The 26,016-nt window shown below is 48.5% G+C and overlaps 1 protein-coding gene across 4 annotated transcripts in view; it reads right to left on the bottom strand.

Annotated features, from left to right (window-relative positions):
- Positions 1-26,016, bottom strand: part of VPS13C (vacuolar protein sorting 13 homolog C) — a 5,236,720-nt gene that overhangs the window by 1,102,554 nt on the left and 4,108,150 nt on the right. The window lies entirely within an intron of this gene.

Genomic DNA, 26,016 nt, shown 5'->3' with positions numbered 1-26,016 from the left:
CTGCCCTCTCCTTCATCGACACGGGCTTCCAAGGTCTTGAGGTGGGTCATCACCTGCGAGAGCTGTTGGTGAACTCCTCTGAAGTCGTCCTCTGTCCCGGACATTCTTTCTACTTCTCCTGTACAGGAGGATTACTTTTGAAGGTCATGTCGGAGAAAGGAGACCTCTGCTGTAACACTGTCCATTTTCTTCTCCATCGAAGAGCGGGAGTTAGCTATGGCAGCCATCACATCTTTCAGTGAGAGGGTTTCTTCTGTGACCGCAGTGTCTGATTGCTGTGTGTGATCCATAGGTGCAGTGGTAGTATTTGTTGCATATTGATCCATCTTGCTTTGCGAGGATATCTTTTTTGGTTTATCCTTGACCATGTTGCGCAGATGGGCTAGGTGGGTAGTGTTTTGGCTGTGCAGTGTATAAGTATTGCATCTAATTGGCTGGTCCGGAGGTGCGGGGATGGTTGGAGCCTTGATGTCCCCCCCCACGCCCCATCAACTGCAAGATACACCCATTGGGACACCACACCAAGAGTGTGAGATGACCGGTGGTGGATCAAAATTTAATTATCTAGCTTGCAGAGTGACATTTTACAGATGGCAAGTTCAACTGTTGTTTAAGGCTTGGGTTTAGGATCTTCCTGCCGCTCCCACCAACTCCCCCTTTTGTGTTCTCACAACGCCGGGTCGATCCGGTAATTATTGTGTTTTTGCAGTATGTAGGACCAGAGCGTGTCGGTGACGGAGACCGGGGGGCCAGGTGTCAGATTATCTACCCTCTACGTTATGTGTAGCGTGACAGTTGCATTTGATCTCACGCCGGCTGCCCCATCCACTAAAGCACACCATTGATTCAGGCGGGTCCCCAGAAAATTCACCATATGCACACCAGGTGTTCCTCCCACATTAGCCTGTCCGCAGTGCGCTCGTTCCAAGGTCAGCATCAGGAGGTTCACATATGTACCTGCAGTGGTACTACCAGGTGCGCGTGTGAACGTGTCTCGGTTGCAGCACCCTTACCACGTGGAGTGCAGTTCTGGGTGATGAGGCGCTTTACCCCTGGATGGTATAGTCAACAGATCCGGTGCCGGGAGGATCTGAAATCACACCCGGATAGACTAGTCGTCGCAGCCCTGTTAAGTTTGCTGTCCATGTGGCAGGGAGTAGAATTGGTCGCAGCCCTGATCGCCACCTGAATGAATCTATTACTCGATGCACGTTGGGCTGGCTGCGAGTAGTAATGTGGCACCTAAAACGGGTCGGCAGCTTAGTCCTAGGCGAGCATGTATCTCATGCACTAGTAACACAGGTGTGTGTGTCTAGTTACACGGGTTTCATCCGGAAGTGGCTCGTGCCGTATTGTAGTTATATTATCCGCAGTTTGGACAGTGTGCCCGCTTCAACGTCGGACTGTTGTTACTTATCCAGAAACTTATTCCAGGGTTGCAGCTGTAGGTTCTAAGGCTCTACATTCGCCGCCTTGTTCAGGCACAGTTGTTTCTGTCCTTTGCCGGGCAAGATTACTGCTGCTCTGCGATCCTGGCTCGCTGCAGTATCCTCCAGGGAGTCTAGAGTCTTACAGCGCTTAGCAGCTACGGGGGGAGGGTTCCCACAATGCCCCTGCGGTGGCCATGCCAGGAACCTTCTTTCCCACCCGATATGGGGGATCAAGTTGTCATATCCTCCCTACCCGTCAGGTTAGCGTGGGAAGACGGCCGAGTGATTAGGTCTGCTGCCCGATCCGTGCGGTCGATAACGCATCCGGGTGATTGCTCCCTCTCTCATCAAGTGCTTCTCCGGACACCCTCACCCACCTCTGGTGCACCCCAGAGGAGCCCGTTATGGCTGGGTGGGGTTGCGCGCACCTTTCTGGTCATCCTTGTATGGTACGCGTGGGAGTTGTTAGGCAGAATCCTGTGCAGTGCCCTTAGGGACCACTGCACACAATTAAGAAAGTGGTAATACAAGTTCACCTTTGGTACAAGCCTGTAATACTATGTAAAGGGGTAGCAGTAGCGGAGCAGCCAGGCTTATCTCAAGACTATATGAGCAGTAGCAGAGATTACACAAAGGGACCACAATTACTGTGACTCAAGCAAACACTGACTCACGGTTTCTGGTAAAAAATATAAGTACATTTATTTTTAAACCATCTGTTATAAAAACACAACACTTCTATTAATCCAAAACCACACGTAAAATACACTACAACCCACCAATTCACTTGGTACAGTATAAGTCAAGGTAAGTACCCTATGTTTTAACGGACCGGTGTTGTGAAACAAAAGACGTTACCAGGAAAACATATGCGATCACTTTTTGACAGTAACGACAGTTCGGTCTTACTAAAGATACGCGTATCCGCGGCAAGAAATGTTTCCGGGGCAAAAACACACTTAGCACCTGAGTTGACTAGAGAGAGTTGGGGGCAAAAATCATAGGCAATACTTTTGTCAGGGCAGACAGAATCAGAGAACACTTGTTGACAGAAATACAAGAGTCGGTAGGCCGGAGCCAGTGTCAAGTGGAACCGGGTTCCTGTTGTCGAGGATCTCACAGTCGGACAGTTCAAGATTCAACGTTGCCAGGAGTACTTAGATATTGTCAACAGAGGAAGCAAAAGTTATAAGAAGGAGGGAAGACAAGGGCAAGCCTTGGAGGAGGACAAAAGGGATTCACCCTAGCTCCTCGAAGCAGAACACAGTACCTTATTCAAGGAAGAAGCTGGTGCCACGGCAGTTGTTCCTGGTAGTTTCCTGCAGACCCACGGTTCCTGGAGCTTCGGCAAGAAGGAGGACGTCTGGAGGGGTCTGCACCACACAGGGATGAAGCCAGCAGAAGCGACGTTGAATAAAAGGTGCGCTCCTTAAAAACAGAGGAGGCAACCCCAATTGGGCTGTTGTGGGAGACCATGAAACCGGTTATAAGAGGGGTATTTATTAGTGCTGCCTCCGAACAATTTCGAGTCTCCAAACTCCTCGCACAAGATCGAGAGTCCAAACTTTCCTCCCTAGAAAAAGACCTAAAAACCCAATATTCTAGAAAGGTGGATAGGGAGCTAAAAAAGGCAAGAAGGGCTCTGGAGATGCACTGGGCCGACCGCACTGCGAAGGCGCTGGCATACAAGAAACTATTTTATTATCACAAAAGTAATAAGGCGAACCGGTTGTTAGCGTACAAATTGCGAAAAACCCGCACTAGAAACAACATTACAAGCCTCAAGGGGTCTGATGGGATAAGTAAATTTGCCAACTCAGACATAATTGAAACCCTGTTGGACCACCATAAAGCGGTCATGCAAGGTCCACCCACATTCCAAGAGATTAGAGCCCGACAGCAGCGCTATTTGGAATCTTTTCACACCCCAACTGTTTCTTCCCCCCTAAATTCCCTGGAAGCCCCGATTTCTGCAGAGGCAATTCTAGATGCCATTAAATCGCTTAAAAACACTGCCCCAGGCCCTGATGGGCTAACGCCCAAGTTTTATAAATCATTCGCTCACATTCTGACCCCGCAACTAGCATTGCTATTCAATTCATTTCTTTCTACTAAAAAGGTAACACATACTATGGCCGAATCAACTACCATTTTACTGCAGAAGCCGGGAAAGGACCCTGAGCAAGCGGCCTCTTACAGGCCAATCGCCCCAATGAATACTGACGGGAAAATCTATTCAAAGGTTCTAGCGGCCAGACTAGCTAGGATTCTTCCCGAGCTAATTCACAAAGACCAGATAGGCTTTATCCCGGGCAGAGGGACACACGATAATATCTGGCGTACACTCAACATCGAGTCCGCAAACAGGATGAAAATTCCGCTACTAGTAATCTCCCTCGACGCACATAAGGCGTTTGATCTAGTGAACTGGGACTTCATCCGGTACACCCTCTCCCATATGGGCCTAGGTCACAACTTTATAACCTGGTTAATGGCATGTTACGTACACCCATCAACGCAACTCCGAGTCAATGGGAGGAAATCGCGAGCATCCCTATATCCAGAGGGACTCGCCAGGGGTGCCCGCTATCTCCCTTGGTGTTCGCCCTTTCGATGGAGCCATTCGCAGCAAGAATCAGCCTCAATCCTAACATCATAGGGGTTATGGTGGGCGGGACTGAACACAAGGTGGCGCTCTACGCCGACAATGTACTTCTCACCATCACTGATCCAGCCAGCTCACTGCAGCCCCTACTCGATGAATTAGAAGCATTTGGGGCATGTTCTGGGTTCAGGGTGAACTATGGCAAGTCCTCTGTCCTTCCGATCAACCTCCCGAGGCGCCAGGGAAATGCCCTATGTCCTGATTTTCCAGTCCCATGGGCTAACAACTCGGTGGAATATCTGGGCGTCCAGATCCCCAAATCTAGCCTACTAATCTATAAACACAACTTCCCTCAGCTATTTAAATCTCTACGCGCAGACCTGAAACGGTGGGACAAACGGGAGATCTTGTGGCTGGGCCGGGCTGCCGCGGTAATAATTAACTTACTCCCCAGATTGCTGCACCATTGCCACGCGTTCCCAACTCACATTCCGGAAGCGGATCTTGCCTCTTTACAATGTGATATCATGAAATTTATTTGGGGTGGGAAAAGACCCCGCATTGCCAGGAAAATCATGACCCGCAGCTGACAACTTGGTGGTCTGGGGTTCCCTGACATCTCTAGATATCGGCGCGCAGCGCAACTCGCGCACGCCTTCACTAGGACTCGCTCAGTGGATCGCCCAGCCTGGCTTCAATTGGAGGAAGCATGGTGTAAATCCCCCCTTTCTGACTTGCCTCACATCGAATCAAGAGAAAGCTCCACCCGCAATGTCTCCGCTTCCAGCAACTTGCAACACAGTGAACAGTTGGAAAGCTGCAAACAGAAAGTGGGGGAATCAAAAGCTCCCTGGGCCCACTGACCCCAAACTGGAGTAACACGGGCTTCTCCCCTGGCCTTTGCATCCATAGCTTTGCCAAGTGGCTGGAGGGCGGCCTCCACAAAATCTCAGACTACCTTTGAGGACTGCAAGGCGAAGCTCAATATCACTGAGGCGGAACGATTCCGGTATACTCAGATCCGGCACTGGATCTCGCAACGCTCCATCAGAGAACGTGGCTCCAGGGACCTAACACCCCTCGAACTATCACTGACAGCATCCCCTCCAAGAGGTAAGATGTCCACCCTCTACAAACTCCTAGAAAAAGCTAACCCTGAAGCGAAGGAAAGGTACATGCTGAACTGGGAGAGGGACTTGGGTCGCTCCTTGGTGCCTGATGCTTGGGACAAAATTTGGTCAAGGCTCCACAAGAGTACCCAATGTGTTACTAATAGGGAAGGGGGATATAAAGTATGCTTCAGGTACTATATTACACCAACCCAACTGCATAAAGCGGGCGCGAGGCCCTCACTGAACTGTTGGAGGGGGTGCACGCAAGAGGGCTCGCTTTTCCACCTCCTATGGGACTGCCCTAAGGCGGCACACTATTGGAAGGGGGTCCTGACGCATGTCCGAGCAATAACAGGCCTTAACATCCCGTGGGACCCTGGAATAATTTTACTGGGTGACCCGGGGGAGGCGGATGTGCCATGTCAGCAAATGCAGCTCGCCTTTGCACTCATCTACTATTGGCGGCCAAAATAGCCCTCGCTCGTCTCTGGAAGCACCACGAGGGTCCCTCTATCCCACTATGGTGGGCTAAGTGTTGGGACATTGTTACTGCAGAATGAGTCACTGCAATTCGCCTGGGCAACCTCAATCCCTTCCAGAACACTTGGGCCCCATTCATGGACTATGCAGACCGTTACCCGGCCCTCACACTAAAGCCGCCCAGCGTCCGCTGGCTGAACTGAACTTCGCATGGACGCGGCTTGGTCCAGTATAGAGATATCCCCCCCCTGTCGCCATTTTCTTACCCAAATATTGCTATGAATGAGTTGCATACTAAATTCCCTCTCCTATTATCTATTCCTTCCACTGTAATTAACTATTCCACCACAATCATGCGCTAACTCCAATGTCTACTGTTTAATTTGTTTCGTTCTTGTTGTTACTGATTAATACCTGAATAAAATGTATATTTTGAAAAAAAAAAAAAAACAGAGGAGGTTCTTCAGATGGCGATCCTGACCACTACAGCAGTGTGCAGCGATTTTGACCACGAAGAGGATCCTCTGGCTGTGGAAGATGAGCTGGTTGACCCCACCAGGCTCAAGGGAAGAAGACTCCGGACTGGATATTTTCTGGTCATCGAAGGGTAGATAGCTCAGGACTGCAGCAGGGCTTCATCGGGATGGGATAGTTGCAGCAGCCATCTTCTTCTCTGCTTCTCTTCGGTTTCTTGCAGTTCCAGTGGCGACTCAGACTTCCAGCGCAAGAGTCCTGCCTTTTATGCGAAAATCCCCCATTCACGCAGCCTGGCTGTCAATCACGCAGCAGGGGGGTTGTTCAGCCCGGACAACCACCTCAGCCAATCATGGCAAAGTGCGACTTGGGTTTCCTAGGATACCCTGTGCAGGGGGTGACTACACCCCTCCCTCACATTCAGCCCACCTAGACACCCAGGCGCCTAGAGGGCTTCTTGGCAGAAGCCCGCCAAAAGACAGTGAAGAAAGAAGGATAACCTGGTTTTGCCACGCAAAGTAAAACACAAGAACGACTTTAACAAAAAGAAATGGCGAATAAACCCGACCGGAGCCAAAAGAAAGAGTATTTGGTCAAGCAGGTTTATGTTCGAGGCTAATATAATAGCCTAAAACAGTACCATGTTCATACAGTATAAACGCGGTAGAAAAGTTAGGGTAGATACCACTGCCACCAGCCAAGTCTAAATGTTAAAAGAACAAAACAAGGCTCTAGGAGGTACAGATAAAAAGGACTAAGAAGGAACCCTTTCCAATACTCCATGTAAGATGGGTGTACTGGATCTGGTTTAAATGACTATGGGCCTCATTACGACACAGGCAGTAAGTAATGGACATTACCGGCATGGCACAACTAACGTGTCCGTGCTGGCCAGAAACCGTTAAAAGCGGTACATTACGACCTCTCGGGCACGAGCATTGCGCCATGCCGGTAATGTAATCTGCGCCATGCCGGTAACGTCCCAAAAACTGCACCTACCGGCATCGTATGCTGTGCAAGGTGCACTACCGCCACCCTACCCACCGATATTAGCGATCAGCGCAAATAGCGGTGACCGCTATTAGCGGTGACCGTAAAGAAGCGGATCCGGAAGTTGCGCCATCGCACCGGAACGGGAAAGAGCACGGCGGCCATCTTTAAAAACACAATCCATTGCCATCCTCCACAACCAGTGCACATCTGACCCCGAGACCCGCCACAAACCTTCACCCACATCCACCCATCGTCAGAATGCCGAAAGTTGGCGGAAACCCTACAGGAAAACGCGGACGTTGTATTCTCAACAGAAATGACCAGACCGGCAATAGCACGGAAGAAGGCCATTTGGGACCTAGTCGCACAGCGGGTCAGTGCAGTTGGAACAACACCCCGCACCAAAAGAAAGTGCCGGAAAAGGTGGGACGACCTCCGGCTCCGCGTAAGGAGTATACTGTCTGCCAACAGAAACCTGGGCATGGCAACTGGTGGAGGAGCAGATTCACCGATAAAATTGCAGCCGTGGGAGATATGTGCCACAACCATTGGCATCGAGAGCATCGAGGGGGTCGGAGAAATGGAGAGAGGAGCCCCGACATCAGGTGACGCAGGTAGGTGCCTCAAATCAAGCCATGCAAAACTCTCTGAAGTCCAGTTTCATGGGAAGCACAATGTTGCCTACTAGGGTTAACATGACATATCAGCAGAAGACTGCCTACAGGCATTATTGACCTACACCCTGTACACATGCAGTATGCACACTCTCACTCTAGGCACCCACATTCCTGCATGCTTCTCCCACCCAAAAGGGAGACAACCTGTATGTCACTGCCTCCAAAATGTGCACCATCTAGTTATCAAAATGATGGCAGTCATCACAATGCCTGCTCAATGTCCGCAGACCCATCAATAACACTTTCCCTCCTTTGGTCCACCACAGGCTCCCATTCGGACCTTGGCGAGGAAGACACTGGCACCACACCTGTCAAGAAGGCCAGGCCCGAAGTGACACCACACCAACCCTCCACCTCTGCTGGACAAAATAAACCCCCACAGCAGCCAAAATCGACGGGCACAACACAGGCCAGGGCACCGATAAGCACCAAGGCAAGCAGCACGGTACCACCAACAACAGACATCCAACAACTGGTGGCCACTGAAGGGACTGTGTCTGCAGGAAGCAGCACGATTGGGGAGACTGCTGCCATTGCAGCTTGCTCGGATAGTGATGTGGGGAATGATGATGATGTCGTAGAATGTCCCCCCACTGCCCACCCTCATTCCCCCTACCTGTCCCCATGTAGCCTGCATGATGATGGCACACAGGGGCAATCCCCTGATGACTCCTGGCCAGCCACTCCATGCCCAGTGGAAGGTGTGGAGGAGGGGAGCAGCCAAATGAACACACCACTGGCATTATCCAATGCCCAAAGAAACCAAGAGTCGCTGGACCAAATCTTAACACGCCAACACCAACTGTCCTCACTCCTGACTCAGCATGTGGCCGAATGTGGAGGTGCAAGTGGGAAATGCTAAAATGTGCCGAGACTGTGAAGGAAGCCATACAATCCTCCACCAAGGATATCTGTCCCGAACTTGCCGCGGTGCGGCACGTGCTCTCAGAGCTTGTACAGACAATAAGGGACATGCGTCCTAGTGAGCAGCTGAGTACCTCCTCAGCTGCCAGTTCTGCCCCAAGCAGCCCCGTCCGCAGGTCGGCCAGGAACCTGTGGAGTACAGGCAGGGGTGCCCCGGGGGCCGGCAGAGGGGGCTGCCAATAGAGGCCGCCCAGTGGAACAATCCCACATTAGGCACTTCACCACAGGCATCCACGCACTTTTGCAGGGAGTTGAGGGGGGAGGGGGGAGTGGGTGTGTTGGGGGGTTGAGGGGGAGGGGGGAGTGGGTGTGTTGGGGGTTGAGGGGGGAGGGGGGAGGGGGGAGTGGGTGTGTTGGGGAGTTGAGGGGGGAGTGGGTGTGTTAATTGAATTCACATTTACAATACAATTTTTGCTTGAGCACAAATCACATGTGTGGACATTGCTCAATGCGTATGTGTGCTTTATTGGTGAACAGTCCACAGTGTGCATATCCCAGACACACACAGTGCCCCAATTGCCATCTCCATGTGACACCCCCCATCCATGTGTGCTAGAAACATTGGATGATCAGAGTCTGACGCATGTCATGTCCTTCCTGTGCATCGCTGCCTCCCTGAGGTGCTGCTCCATCCCCACCCTCCTCATCCTCATCGTCAGATGGTTGCAGTTCAGCGTCAGGGGGCAGGGGCACATTCCGTCTGATGCACATATTGTGTAGCATGACACATGCCATGACGATCTTTGCCACCTTCTCATGGCGGTACAGGAGTGCCCCACCAGACCTGCTGAGGCAGCGAAACTGTGCCTTCAATAGGCCAAATGTCTGCTCAATCACCACACGGGTTTGTGTATGTGCACGATTGAAGTCCTCCTCGTGCTGGTTCTGTGGGTTCCGGACTGGGGTAAGGAGCCACCTCTTCAGGGGATAGCCTGCATCACCTGTATGTGGGCAACAATGTATGTGTCAGTCATGACATCAAATCTCAAATCATGACGTGCCACCATGGTATGCATTAATCTCTTACTTTGTACCACATTTACATGCACAAATAGAGTCACACTATGTAACCGGTATATGTGTATTCCTCTCATGGACTGTTTTGCATGCCATCAACCAGTGTATGCAGGGGGGTCCAGTGCCTTGCGAGTGCCCATCCACTGTGTTAGTCCATGACGTTTGTTTTGTTGACCTGGCAGGTGTCCAGTGATATCAATGCTCTCATCATGGCAACATTGCTGTCAGCCTCATGATGACCCCACTGAGCACTACTAATGTTGTTAGGCAATTTGTTTGGGCCTCGGTGTCTGTGTAGTGGTGTATTGATGTTTTTGTCCGTCATGTGCCTCCTTTGTGCGCAGTTATGGGGGACTGGCCTTTCAGTTGATGGTGTTTGGTGCCGTATATTGGCTGAAGTCATTGCATGTAGGTGCATTTCGTTGAGGTTGATGTGGTCCGATTCGGTACAGTGGACTTGCAGATGGTTGTGTCATGGTTGGGACACACCTTCATTCACATGGTAGGGCTGCGTACATCGGGCATTGTGTGTTCAGGTGTCAGTTGACGTTTGGGCTGCTTTAGGGTATGAGCTGGCTCCATTGCCTCTGGTACTCGCAGCCAGGTAAGGTATGCATCACCCCCCCCCTTTCAGCCAGGTAAAGTATGCATCTCCCCCCCTCCTTCAGCCAGGTAAAGTATGCATCTCCCCTCCCCTTTCAGCCAGGTAAAGTATGCATTGATGCGTCAATCACCTACCCACTTCACATTTCCATGGCCATGACATGAGACTCACCGAGTAGGCAGGATCTTGGCCCTGCATGTCGCTCCATGTAGCGTGGTATTGTGGAGTTACGCAGGACCATTGAATCATGGGTTGATCCGGGGAATCGACACATTAATGTGTGATGATCCTGTTGGAGTCACATAACATTTGCACGTTGATTGAGTGGAATAGTTTACGGTTGCGGTACGCTACCTCAATGTCATGTCGGACCACCAATTCCACATGGGTGCAATGATGGCACCAATGCAACCAGGTATGCCGGCTAGTGTATGGAAACCCACTTTGGTGTTTGCGATCTCCTGGGCAGACCGTGGTAAGGAAATGTGGTCGTCTGTGCTTGAGGAGGGCATCGAGCACTTGGATCAGCGTACGTGAGAATAATGGTTGTGAAATGCCATGCAAGTGCCCCACTGTGTGCTGGTAGGTGCCTGTGGCCAGGAAGTGGAGCACGGACACTACCTTCAGTAGGGCGGGGATGGCGGTGGGTGTTTCAATCATGCTGACAATGTCGTTGTGTATCATGTCCACGATGGTGGTGATGGTGTCCTGTCCAAACGGTACAAGGTGTGGATCTGCTCAGCGGTGGGGTTGAATGGACTGGCTCTGATGCGTGGGATTGGGGGCTGCCTGCGTGGGCATTGGCTGTGCTGGTGGGGCTTGCTGGCCCTGCCTTGCCCTCCTTCTCCTCCTGCATCTCCTCTGTGCTGCCTGTTGTTGTTGTTGTTGATGTAGCACTTGCATTGCAATCCGGTCCTCCAGCCCCAACATTGCTAGTCCTATTGGAATCATTGTGGAGTGTGACTGGGTGTGGGGTGCTCTTTTTGTACTTGGTGAGTCTGTATTGCCTCCACCTGTGCCGATTGTGTGCACCTGAGGCAGCTGGGAACACTGCACATGGCCATTTACGGTTGGTCCGCGATGGCGGTATTTGCACCATGGCGATAAGGTACTTTACGGCCTTCGCAAGGGCGTTAAGAGCATGTCCGCTTGACTCGTGATGTTCCCCAATTTGCGCCATGCCACTATTTCCGGCATGGGGGGTCGCGTGCCCGCGCCCTTGGTGCTGTTAGCGGCACCGTTAACTACGGTGCCGCTAATTGCACTTACTCGGATCGTAATCGGACCTAGCGGAAAGCGATGCCGGTAATCCTTTACCGGCATCGTTTTTCACTTACCGCCAGGGTCGTAATGAGGCCCTATGTAAAGTTAATGGAAAATTTACCCTTTTCTGGGGCACAGTAGTCAGCCCCAGAAATGGAGTCGGTGGGAAGTCTAAAAGACAACCCTGTGTCACTGCCCTGAAGGTGCTGTGTAACACACAAAAGAATGGGGCTACTGTGGTGGTGTAATCCAGAGTCCACAATCACAAAAACAGATGAAAGAAACATGGGTAAGAGTGGGGAAAAAGCTCACACTCTTACCAAGTGAAAAAAATGAACTCCAGAAATCCAGCAAAGCTGCTGGGGGACTCACTAGGTACGGGAAATTAGCCATCGAATGAGAATTCTCCCTAACAGGAATGCTCGAGTCTTCGGTGTCAGGAGGATTCAACCAGTCGCCATCTGCTCCGGCAGGTCGAGCTCAGCTCCCCTGGCTCGGTTGGGTATGCATCACTGGCAGTCAAATCCTGTTGGACGTCTTTTTGTTCACCAGTCTTTGGCCGTCAGCCATTGTGGTGCTTCTGTTACGCTAGTTCTGTCACACAACTGCGTTCCAAATTTCTCAGCCAGGAGTCGGTATCCACAGGGCGTACTTCAACCAGCGAGTCCCAATATAGTTATTGCCTTGCCAGTGCGTTTTCTGCCTTTTTCGCCACAGAGGACAGGATAAATTAGCAGGATGTTGGTGGCGTTAACGGGAGCTCACAGCCCTCACGTCTGCATTGTTCAGCAGTAGGCCACATCCCAGCACTTATTTCTTAAAGCGTGGCAGCATTCATGACTTCCTTTAACAATTGTTACATGATGGTTGGGGCTGCCTGGTCTTGGCGCAGTTGACAGACCGCACGGTGCACCCACTACAGGTCGCGCAACCAGTTGCCCTTGTAGTTTCTTAATTTATTCCTTAACTGGGTTCTTTCTTGGTGTCTTATTTGGCTTCTTTCTTGGCCAAGCTTTTTGTCCAAATATTCACCTGTAGGTGGCTTGCTTTCTTTGTCACCTATTTTCATGTATACAAGTTTGTTGGCTCCCACTTACAGCCTCTTTCTCCTTTTAACAGGTTTTCTAGATCAAGCTTGTTCTCACATTTCACTGCTCCCCTCCTCTTCTGCTGTTTTCCAACAGCTCTTTATCAAGTTCTTGCTGGTAATACTTTCAATTCACATTAAATTGTTCAGAGACCTACACACGTGTACGATTTCCTTATGCGTGACTACTCTGTTACCGAGTTTCCAGATGGTCCATTGCTGGCATCACATTTGCTTATTCTCTTATTGTCTCTAGATCAGAGACTTTCGACAACTTTCTGCCTGCACGCGACAACTTCGATACAATGTATTTCAACAGCTTTAATCAGCAACTTTTATTTGCTTGCGTACCAGGCTTCTTGCATTTACCTGAAACTCACTCGTCACGCTGCTGGATATCACAGTTTACCTGCTCACCAGCCTTCTTACACCTGAGGTCAGGGTCTCACCTCCTGCTCCTCAGACACTCTGGGTCGGCTTCCTTGCCCAGTAGATCGAGCACTACCACAATGAAGGGACTGACCTGCCACACGGTTCCGTTGTTCCGACCTTGTAGACGCCATGGAGACACAGCTCCCTCGCCACTCTTCCGAAAACTGCTTTACTCTGCAACTTTTCAGCGTCTCGGCGTTCCGCTCTCCACAGGCTCATCACGGGCTGGACTACACTTCCTGCTGCTTTCTCTGGACAACATGATTCTACTGTGTGCTCTACCTTTTATACACTTGAACCCTGTCAAGGGGTTTCAGGTGTGAGTCCTTGGCCTCTTTTGCCTGCCCATAGTTAATATAACGAATGGGACACGCCTGACCTTCATTTCTGTATTCCTCCGAATCCCTCTTCTTCATCCCAGTACTAGAGTGGTGTTTTCTATGGGAAGTGTGCATTCCTCTTCAAGGCTTCTTCCTCTTCTCAGTACTTTGTGGGTACCCATGGGGTAGGTAGAATAGGAAATTAGCAGAAATAGCCCATGAAGGCTGAAGGAAGAGAGAGTAAGTCAGTGTTAGGAAAGGGGAGATACCACGTCTCACCATCAGGCACCCTCTCAATCCCAAAGGACCCTCCACTCAGGTGATCCTCCATCCTTGTCCGCCCCCAGGGTTGGGATCCAAAAGCGATGGCCCTTCCCTGGCCACCTGAGCAGAACCTCCCGGGGGAGTAGCTGTGAGAGTGCCTTCCGGTTTCTCAGATACCCTCCTCCTATTGGGTTTTCAGATCTCCTGGCATACCCCCCTACCAGGAATCTTGCCCCTCCAATGTCAAGCTCTTTGCACAACTTCAGGTACATGGTATAATCCCCCAGCTAGAACCTCTGCAAAAGTTCACGAGGTAAGGGGTTTCCTTTCCCTCTCACAAGCTTAGCTTTCCAATTGCCTGGTATTCTTCTGCCAGGGCTTCTGCAAAAGTTTACAAGGTAAGGGGTGTCCTTTCTCCCCCTTTCCCTCTCACAGGCATTGCTTCCCAACTGCCTGGTGTTCTTCTGCCAGGGTTTCTACAACAGTTCACAAGGTAAGGGTTTTCCTTTCTTCCCCTCTCATAGGCTTTACTTCCCAACTGCCTGGTATTCTTCTGCCAGGGCTTTTGCAAAAGTTCACAAGGCAAGGAGTTTCCTCTCTCCCCTCTCATGGGCTTTGCTTCCAAACTCTTCATTTCACTGTACAAAGTTGCAAATGTTCTAAGATATACAATATGTTTGCTGATGGCAGAACTTGTTTCAATTGTCTCCCACATTGACATCTGATGCATCCAGTTTTGCCTGGGGTTTGGTGTGGCCCTTTGTTTTGTTGGCTTTTAAACATTCCTCTTGTTGGCATTTGAACTTGTGCTTTTCCTTGATTGCAATTAACTAAGCCTGGTGTCTTTCTGTCACTTGAAATTTCATACAGTTCAGAAATTTGCTGGTGTGAACGTGGTAACACCCTGGGATCCCCCTCTGCTCTAGGCAGAATCACTCCTCCTTTGCCTCTCCACCTTTGCTTGTGCTTCCACATTGGTATTTCTTCCGCTTCAGGATCATATAGACACTCTGTCAGTGTCCGACACGGCTTCCCGAGCAACCAATGGCTTCCCTGGACTAGAGAACACTGTTGGTGTGCTCATGTTCCTTGGAGTCTCTGTGCATACTCCAGCCTCACGGCGGTTGGCCTTCCTGCATGCTCTGCCTTCCGTCTCGCCACAATAGTCCGGATACCTTGCAGTCAGGACTCCCAGCTCGGGATTCTTTGTTCTCTCCTGCATAACAGCAGCGTTCTTTACTGCTTCTGCCATTTTTAAAAGTCCCGCTCACTTTGGATCGAACACAACAACTAGTTTGCACATTAGACTTCAGGCTTCCCTTGATCTGAATGAACTCCTTCCTCATCTTAGTACTTAAGGATTTATGGGAGTTGAAGTTCACAGATGTAAATGGATTTCTTAGATGTGGTTGTTCAAATGCTTTACATAAAGATACATCAGAACCATAAGATGTTACATACGAGTCGTGAGTGTTGAAGTCATACGTGGGGTTTTGACTAGTGTGATTTTTAAAATTGGGTTTCTGTCTTTTCTACAGGGTGGAACTGTTAGATGACAACAGGCTCTCAAGGATGTGGGTATTTTAGAGTCTTCCTCCAGGCAAAGATGGGAATATCCCTTCTTAGTCGATGGAATCATCACTTCCCCCGGTAACTGTCTTCCTCACTCTAATCTTTCCTTACAGCCGCCCCTAGGATTCAAATCAGGCAGTAACTGCCATGCCCTAACCTTAGGGAAGGGGGCTACAGCAGAGAAATCAGTGATGATTCCACTGGATTCATCACAGGAGAAACACCACTCTGTGAGGGCATAATCCTCATATTCGGTATTTGGAAGAATAGCATGAAGATGAAGGGCCAGAGAAGGGAACGATGAGGGGCATCCAGTCAGTGGCTCAGGCAACGGGCCTGCCGGCAGATCCGGACGTGGAGGAATAGATGGAGCAGCAGTCTAGATGGTAATTCTAGAGACAAGAGTCTGTAATGTAGACAGTATGCCCATTAACAGGTCACAGGGCTCTGGATGATTCAGAGCGAATGCGGCCCTGAGGGTGGAATAGGTGCATGTGGGGCAGCATGACAGGAGCAGGTTGTGCCAGAAGTGATAAAGGGGCCTCCTTTCATTCGTCCTCCAAGAACACACCTTTTGGTCCTTCAAAGTCTGTATCAATGAAAAGCTCTAGTATCTCTTCTGGAGGAACCATGGAAAGACCTGGCACTGCACAAGGCACATATGCAGCCAATGTAAAGAAAGGCTGTGTATGTCTTTAATGGGAACCAGAATGTTTCAGTGGACAAGCAGATTCTGCTGGAACCAAAGACATAATCGCTGTTAAATCACATGTGAGGGAGGCTCCTTTAGGAGCAGAGGTGGCACACGACGAGACATGCACCTTGGTCGGGGACGAGATGGTTGTAGCCATGGCAGCAGCTGAAGGAGGTCTTTGCACCTTTGACGCGGTCATTGACAATGAAGTCATTGTCGGAGCGTGGATGTCGATAAAGCCATGGAGGAAGTCGTAGATGGAGTGGAGGACTTCATTTGATTTATTTAATTTATTTATTGGATATTTATAAGGCCCTTATGCAGCAAGACAGTGTTTCAAAGCGCCACAAGGCACAAGGGAACGGAACAAGGGAGCAAATAAACAATGAAATTGACAATGAATAAATAGAAACAATAGCGTTCCTATTAGGCCTTGTGACATTCAGAGCGTGCAAGTACAGAGAGAGGAAAAGGAAAAAAGGGGGAAGGTGGGTTGGGGTTAAGTGCTATTAAGGTCCCCTAGAGGAGGAAGTGTCAGAGGTGCCCGACATCCCATACGAAGAGGGAGGTCCATTGCCCAACAGTGAAGTGCAGAGCAGAGGCAACCACCGGCCAGGTGGGCGTTGGCCCAGCGGGGGGTTCCTGGGGACAATTGGGCAGAAAGCCAGGACCCTATTGGACTCTTGAGGGGCCAGGCCACCAATCTCATTGACAGAGGGGATGGTTAGCATGGCAGGGGGAGAAAACGGAGAGAGAGAGGGAGGCTGTTCCATAGGAGGGAGCCAGCTGAGGAGACAGATCTGCCCCCAGCTCTCTGTTTATGAGCAGTCAACTTCTGCTACCCAGTCAACGTCCTCTTCGTCTATGGCTACTAAGAAGCATCCGTCGGTGACTCCATCTGCCCTGTCAATAAAAGCAGCGTTGACAGGGCAGATGGAGTCATCGACGGATGCTTCTTAGTAGCCATAGACGAAGAGGATGTTGACGGGGTAGCAGAAGTCGTGGATGAGTGCTTCATAGACGAAGAAGACTTATCCGTCAAGGTCGGTAACCATAGTGCCATTGATGAGGTTGTTGACTTAGCAGTCACCGAGCAGGCAGCCTGAGCATTGGTGGCATGACTCTTCTTTATGATTTACCACGGGAAGAGTCCTTGTGGGACCATGATCTCTTGGACCGCAAAGAGGTAATGTGCCCCACGGGTCTGCTCTGATAGAGAGCGGCATGGCTTCAGACAGAGGCCGAACCAGAGCCCACAGCACTTTTGTTCAACCACGTCACCAACCGTCTGTGAAGGTGCTTCAGCATCTTGTTAGAGAAATAGTGACAGATGGAAAAGTTGTTGATGTTGTGGTCTGAGTACAGGCAGTAAAGATAGTCATTGTGATGGTCTTCAATGTAGGCATTCTTTAGGTGAAAGGTGGATCATGCCTTGAAGAGACTTCTTCTTGGAATCTGTCATAGTGTCAAAGGACACACCAACAGGGCTTCAATGATGGAAGCTGAAATATCCACCAGGAGGCCACAAATCGTCGGTATCCAACCACAGATTCAAAAGCCAGAACGCCAAACTTTTCAAAGTTTCAAAAATTGTTGAAATTTTGTTTTGTCTCAAAGTCAACTTTTTTTGAGGACTCCCAACACTGAATGTGTGGTAAAAACTCGGAACGGGGTGGAGAAAGAGGCGCCTCTGTCTATTGATTGGGGGCAATATGACAAAAAGGACTCTAAAAGAGCACTAAAGCAACAGCAGTTTAAAAATGTAAACGCAAAATGCTTTTTATGTTACAGAGAAATCCTAGCAAACGAGGGAAAATCTGCCAACAGCATGTGAATCTATGAAAGATCCACTGATGAAGAACTTGATTCCTACTCACCACCAGCGCTCTGGCCACTCCCACCCTGGGCTTTATCAATGCCAATCTGGTGGCCTAGGGACAGTTACCACCACTGGCAGCAGCAGCAGAAAGTTGGAGATTACATAACCTTGATTTCTGACCTCCTTGACGACTGCCACCAGCGCTCAGGTCCCCTTAACCAGACCCATCTCAAGCTTTATCGACAGACTCCTTGGCAAAGTACCCACAAATACAAGGACGACGCCTTTTTGTGCCAGGTGGGCCAAGTTCCAGACACCTTGGAAGTCATCACCATGTGTCTCCTAACAGGTAACTCATTCCTACACCCGCATGCACCATATTGCAAAATGCTTGTACCCCCACTGTTTACCCCCGGGCTAACCGCCTTTACACTCACGCGCCCGCATGCTAATCAACGGTGGATGAGCTGTTGAACATATGCCTGACATCTCACACTCCATCACCTAATACAAACTCAACGTGATCATGACCGAAAGTTGGCTAATGGCAACAAGATGTCATCATACCACCTGGTTATAGCATTCAACATGCAGTCAGATCAAGGCAAATGGGGTGAGTTGGAGTGGCAGTCATCCACTAAAGAGACTGGACATGCTTGGTTCATACCCAACCACATCTTAACACAATGGAAACCATTACATACATATTCCCCCTATCACATAAAGACTCGGATAAAGACTCAGCCACTTTCTACCTCATCTACAGACAACCTCACAGGTGGGTGTGTTACCGGGGAGGACTCAATCTGTCAAGCAAATAACTTTCTTGGAGATTTCAATCTCTGAAGACCCACCAAACCAAAAATACCAGTGAAGCGCTCTCATCTCTACCCGGATCACCAGTCCCAACTGTTACAACTATGCCAGTGGAGCACAAATTGGTACCCATTTTGGACTATTTGGGACTCATTAATCACCATAATCCTCCCTGGACAATGCCTATTCAGAATGTTGTCTTTACTTTCCGTTTGCAAGACTTTGGTCTCCCTTATTTAAATTTCACACACCACATATCCCATAATGCACCTTGTGGCAGTTCTCATTCCCTGGCTATTCCTATGCAGTAATCTCGTAGCTACACTCCCTGGAAGAAATCAGTGCTGCTTTCACTTTCCCAGGACCAGAAAGGGATGAGGCAGATTACCTTCAGGTGTGGTGCTCGAGGTGATGCTAATGAGCCTGCTTCAGCACAGGGCAGGTCGGTATTTAAGCAGCTGCCTGCAGGAGCAGATAGCTCTCATTGAGTTTGCTACCAGCCCCTCATGCTTTGATCATGGATTGCTGCTGTGTCCTGTTGCTGCTGTTTCTAGAACCGTTTCCCGTTCCAGTGCTCTGTGCTCCCTGCCCTGCCTTCTGCCCTGCACCTCTGTGCTTCCTGCATTGCAGTCCTGCTCGCTTGCCTGCTGTCTTCTGTTCTCTGCCTGCCGCCCTTTGCTCTCTTCCACCAAGTATCTTGTTCCCTGGCTGCAGTTCCTTGTTCTGTGTCCATAGTACATGTTACCTGGCTTTAGCTTCCTAGATTCCAGTCCTGAGTGTCCTTGTTATCTGTCTGCAGTCCTGCCAATGTTATTCCAATTCAGAGTTACAGTTCCTTGCATTCCTTGTTACCAGTCTGAAGTTCAGTCTTTGTTATCCTAGTTCAGAGCTTCGGCCCTGAGTTTTCTTGTTCCTGGTTCATAGTTCAATCCACTGTTGCTTGATTACGGTCCTTAGTTTCTAGTCTACATTTCTAGTCTCCTGTACCCTTGCACTTAGATTCTCGTCTTCTTGCTTTCCTCTTTCTTCCTGTTCTCTGTCCTGAACCTTGATCACTTTGTCTTCCTTCCTTGGATATTTCTCTTACTGTTCTTGTCCTCGATTGTTCATGTGTACGGTATACACGCATTTCGTCGACCACTTTTTCATCGTGGGACTTTTCATCGCCGACCCTTTCATCGCCAACATTCTTTTTTGTTAAAAATTTTTTTTAGGGGGAGGTGTTTGTGCAGGTTGGGGTATGATTATTTAAGTAAGGGGGGAGGGTTTGGGGGGTGCAGCCCCCCCATAAATAAATAAAAAATAATAAAAATGTTGCCGATGAAAGGGTCGGCGATGAAAAGTCCCATGATGAAATTTCATTCGGCGAAATAACGTAGAACTTGTGTACTTCCTTGGATTTCCCAGCAGGCAATCTCTTCCCCTTTCCTTTTTTGCGTTAACAGTGCACTGGTTCCTGTTTCAGGAGGCAGTCACTGTTCAGTTCCTGCTGGACCCATACAGGTTTCAATCTTGAGTACTGCTTCCTTGTTTGTGCCTTGGGGTTCAGACAAAGACACCCTCTCCTGCTGCTCCTTTCTATGAGCCCTAAAAGTGGCGCCATGAAATAGTAATCAGCCAAGAAGGTTAGAGTTTCCCCTGACCCAGTGGGAAACTCTTTACTCATTCTGTGTACACCACAATTGGGAACCTAACGTGTTTGTCTTGTACACCCTTCCCCTTTCTGTTCACTGCCTTTGTTGCCAGTCTGTAGTTATTTCCTATCCTTTCTTGTCTGCAGGATTTCTTTCACACCTATCTCTTGTGCACTTTTCTCCCCTCTGCGTTTTCGGCATGCCTCTGCCCTAAACCACTGACACAAACTGAACATGTGCTATCCCCCACTCACCTCAAGGAAAACGCACTAGACAATCCTCTCTTCGACCTCCCTACTAAACTGTGCTGAACTATTGCCCGCCCGTGACTGGTCGAATCACATGGCGACCCGCAACTCACACCATGGCGGCCCATAAAAAAGCAATGATGAACGCCATATGGTCGCACAATAATCGTTCAAGCCGCACAATAATCGCTCAAGCCCTTAGTGGTAAACACCATGGAAGAAAGATTCTATAACTTCCCATCCTCAGAGAACATGTCCCTTTTTAACGCCTTTTGCAAAACCTCAAAGGAATTGGCCAACAGCGCCAATCAAAGTAAGCTGAGCCGAGACAAAAACCTCTGCCCTATGGTACAACCCAGAGCTCCACAGTAACAAACATGTGATTTGGTCATTAAAAACAGTGGAGCAAGGCGCACAAACCTGAAGATCTCCTAGCCCTCAAGGAATTACGGTCCAACTATTGGACCTTCATCACAGATGCCAAAGCTGAATATTACACCAACACCATTGCAATAGCCACTAAGAGGAGCCAAGCCATATCTGCAACTACCAAGCAATTCTCTAACCCTATGCAGGACCGAGTTGTATCTGAGTTTTCCCTCCTCTGAACTGAGGGCCCTTCTAAAACACTTGGTTCTTTAAAGCCCATTGCCAATTCTTAAGGCACTATCCCAGTAACATCCTTAAAAAAACCTAGTGGTCCCACTGTACTGCCCTCCAGAAAGAATAAAAACAAGGCTCATTTAACACCTCTTGAGAAAAAAAAACACCCTTGTCCCCGTCGCCAAGGATCTGGCAAACCACTGTCCTAAACCTTGCTTTGCTTCATCAGAAAGCTCACTGGGAAGGTGGACGCCAATCAACTACTTGCTTAAATGGGCCAACTAGACATGCTTCGGGATTATCAATCCAGCTTCTGCCCCAAATGTAGCACAGAGACATCCAGGTGGTTGATGATGCCTTGTAAATTATCGATAAAGGTGAAGCATACCTTTTAGTTCTCTTTGGCCGCATTTAACACAGTCGACCATCACAAGCTACTGACCCTTCTTACTCACAAAATGGGCTTTGCAGGAACCATCCTAAAATGGTTCTCCTCATACCTATCAGTGCAACACCAGGATTTCCATATGGGTTCTCTGAGGTTGTCACACCACCACGTGACCCATGGTGTCCCCCAAAGCTCTATCCTCTGTCTGGTATTATTTAATCTATAGATGGAATCCCTCAGCGCATCATAACCCACTCTGACATCTCAATGCACCGCGCAGCCCTTACTGCCATTTAAGCCTGGATGTCAAGAGCCTAATTAAATGTTAACCATACCAATTTAGAATTTGACCTCTTAGGCCTCTCAGGCATTCAGGCTCCCATTCAAAGGGCACTGGATTGTATGCACTTGAATGGATTGACCCCACAACTCACCAACTCAGTGAAATCGATTAGATTCATTATGGCCTGCAGCTCATGCTTTCAAAAACACATAGGGCCTTATTCACAAAGCGTTTTCCTATGGGATTGAACCATTATAAAACGCTTCTGTGAATTAGGCCCATAGCACGAAAGCCCCAAATTGCCTGGCATCAAATCACCATTCTTTGCTAGATTAAACTGTTTCTGCTGATAACTTTTTAATGTTAGTGCAGGCTCTGCTAATCTCTCACATAGATGGGGAAACGACCTACTAGCCACAGGGATCGCCCCCCTTAAACCAGCATGGCAAACATGACAAACATTTGCACGCCTCATGCCTCGAGGCATGCAAGTTTGACCACATCTCCCCCACTCTATGCGAGCTGCACTGATTGCCCTTATCAGTTAGAATCTTGTTAAAAAAAATGCCTATATCATCTAAACAGCTACCGCGGCCGGCAAACCACCTTATGCTGCAGCTAAGTAAAACACCTGCAGGGTATTGCAACAAACACGCACTATGACCATTGCCAGACTCGAGATTGAGTGGGCCCACAAGGAAACATTAGGAAACAGTAATTCTTCTGCTGTACTCTGGTCCTATACAATCCCACCCCAGAGCCAATCTGAAGCACTACTTCCCTTCAGTTCTGGAAAGAATTGAAAACCTGGCTAACAACCTCCTGGGTCTAAGACAATCCAGCTTCCGTCCCAGGCACGGGACTGAAACGGCTCTGATAGATCTGAAAACTATAATCGAAGTCTCAAAAAATAACGGGAAACTAGCCTTGCTATTAATCTTAGACCTCTCTGCAGCCTTTGATCTGGTTAATCACCAAATCTTTTGCCAGCACCTCTGCTCTGCCGCCCACTTCTCTGACTCAGCCACTGCTTGAATCAGTTCCTTTCTTAGTAATAGATCCATGAGGGTCTTCTCCCCATCAGCAGCCGCTGACCCTGCTCCAATTCATTGCGGTGTCCCCCAAGGATCTTGCGTGTCACCCACACTCTACAATGTGTTTACTAAACCGCTTTTTGATGAGCTTGATTATCTGGGTGTCTCCTACACAAATTATGCTGACAACACCCAGATACTCATCCCTATCACAGGTGATTACACAGCTGACACTAAGTCATTGAATGACGTTTATCTGGTCATCCAGGCTTGGATGGCCCAACAAGAACTCTGCCTCAATGATGACAAGACGGAGCTCCTCATCCTGGGCTCCACTCAACATCTTAATAAATTAGATCACTCCTATCAGTCCTTCATCATAGATAGCAACGTCATTAAAGTCTCCAAGGACACCAAAACTTTAGGTATATATCTCGACTCCACTCTCCCTGACGCGACAAACTAATGCAGTCAGATCAGCGTCGGCATATACCTGCAAACCTATTGCAGCCTCCAGACCTTTACTGACTACCCCCAATAGCATCACCCTAGCCAGAACTCTCATCATGTCTAAGATTGACTATTGTAGTGCCCTCTACTTGGGAACTAGCCAGGCTAACCTGAACAAATTGCAAATCACTCAGAACAATGCCATCAGAGCGGCACTAAACATTCCCAGAAACCAACATATTTCCGAATTCAGAACCAATCTACACTGGCTCCCTGTCAAGCAGAGAATTTCTTTGAAAACACTCGCCCTTACTCTCAAATGCTTGGCCAACAAGGCCCCCCGTTACCTATCCAACCGCCTTTCTCTCCACACATCCACCCGACCTCAAAGAATTGCTCAGACACACACCCTATCTATGCCCAGATTTAAACTTCAAAAAGCTGGGGTGTGAGCTTCCCTGTCTTGGCATCCAAGCTCTGGAATTCTCTCCCCACCACCATCAGATCTGAGTTTTCATTTAACTCCTTCAAACAGAAAACGAAATTGTGGCTCTTTAATCAAATCTGGCTTAGTCTGTGATCTCAGCAATCGCCTCATAGTTATTTTGTTGCCAGCTTTACCTCTTTGGTGCCATTAACATATTGTAAATTATGCCTTGCTTAACTTAAGGTGATTTCATGTTAACCTGCTTAAGATCATTCTGACTGTGTAACACTTTGATCACCCTAGCTCACAATACTGTATGTACCTGTAACTGTTTTACAGTGTGACCCAAGCTTTCGTCTATTGTATATTTATGTAATTGCCTTTAAGTTTTCGCGCCCTGATGCCTCTGGGCCTGGCGCGTGCTACAAATAAATAAAATACAAAATACACATATTTCAGTCACACCTTGATATTACCTAGACTCTGAGGCTTGTCACCAGCCACGGGCTGGCAATCTTCAACCCAACACAGTACTATCATATTGTTTTGTTTACACACTTTGAGGGGTCTGAAATGTGAGGTGGACAACTTCGGGAAGGCTTTTCATAAGATGCCATTTTATTTACTGAAAAGGGTTTGATAAACGCCTCACTATCTGTACCCGGACGAGGATTTCCGTGCCTATCAAAATAAACTAAAGGAAACACTCTCACACTTGTACATACAACAAACTTAACATGTAATATATGGCAATTCAGATAAAAAGGAATAACAGTTATGTTCAAAACCTGATAACTGTTTCTCCTTGTAACCTGGGTGAATTCCCCTTCCCCAGATTCAAACAGGATTTCAATCAACAGTTCAAAATAAGGAACATCTGTCTTGCATCAAAGTTCTAATGAAGTTCTTCTTGCTCCAGTAAGTCTCTCACTTGGACATGACCAACAGTTCAAAATATTCAAAACGTCTTAACTCTCCACTTGTAGCAAAGATTTCAACACAACTTCTTCTCATGAAAAACTATTGTAATTCCACAGTTCATCAGTGTCAACAAAATTGCCTCTGTCAGGATGATTCTGCAACAGTTCACAAACTACTTGCATCAGCAAAATTGATTTGTCAGGATGACTCCACAACCATTCACAATATACTTTAGTGGTTTTGCCACTTCTTCTTCAACACTTTTAACCACACCACAGTACTTCAATGACTTCCACCTAGTCGACTCACCTGCCAGGTCTACCACTAGAAGGTCCCTTGCCCTGGTGTACTCGCCTGCCAGGACTAATGAAACTACTAACACTACTACAAGTACTTCTGTGGTACAGTTTGCTTCAAACAACTTATAAAGTCTCTTGACTTTTCACAACATCAATTTTGACTACTTCTTCTCGGAAGACATGAAACACATTGGTGCTGTTTGTTCCACCCTTGTGATTGCCACATTGAATTCAGGTCATGCCCCTCTTCTCCTGAATACTCTCTGTCAGAAGGGCAGCTCACCTGCCACTCTTGTTTTCCCACTCTTGTATTACCCAAGTGCTGATAGTGGCTTTCTTTCACTTTTTCTCTTCTTTGGCTTAGCCAATGAATATTTAGGTCAGTTCCCACTATTGCTTCTGTCTCACTCTGGTAACAGGGTATTCAAACAACTATCTTCGTTAGTGCCCTCTTCTGGCTTTGGCAAGAGAGTTTGTATTCACTTCTGGTAATATTCCCCTCTCTTGACTTGGGTGGTTTCTCTGACATTTATAAGCACAATGATACCTCTCTTGCTTATGCCCACAGTTCTTATTCTGCCACTTTGCAACAGTTCAGTATTCAAAATAATGAGACCTGGCCAGCTGGTGATCAGGGAGCATTTCGGGGTCATACATTGTTCGTGAACTCATCGGGTATCGCGTACATGTATACTCGCTCCACAGCCTACAGGTCTTCTGCTTCATCTGCTCCGCTGAGCCCAGGAGATGACTTCTCCCTGCTTTCAGCGGACCATGCCAGTTGGAAAAGGAGCGATCCTCACTCCTGGGCCACTGCTGCGCTCGCCTGCCACTGGGGCCCAACTTACAATGGGGAACGCTTCTTAACTTCACGCCTCCTGCCGCGCGACCTCTGAAGTTATGGTCTTCAGAGGGAAAGCTGAAGTATGTTAATAAAGTTGATGGACACTATATTACAAAATGGGAATATGATTTATTAACATCTATTGATATATATATTTAAGGGGATATGAATGGGGCAGCTCATGGACGGTCCTTCATCCTCTCCAACCGTCTCTCCACACTCCACATTCCATTGCAGTATTCCTATTCCAGAATCCTTCCAGCATCATTACCTGGTGTAGCAGGTGACACTATACTACAAAC

This window comes from Ambystoma mexicanum, chromosome 11, assembly GCF_040938575.1.
Source record: "Ambystoma mexicanum isolate Mex_15411 chromosome 11, UKY_AmexF1_1, whole genome shotgun sequence".
In the NCBI taxonomy this organism is placed as follows: Eukaryota; Metazoa; Chordata; class Amphibia; order Caudata; family Ambystomatidae; genus Ambystoma; species Ambystoma mexicanum.
The sequence above is the reverse complement of the archived record's forward strand: the minus strand, read 5'-3'. Positions and strand labels throughout refer to the sequence as shown.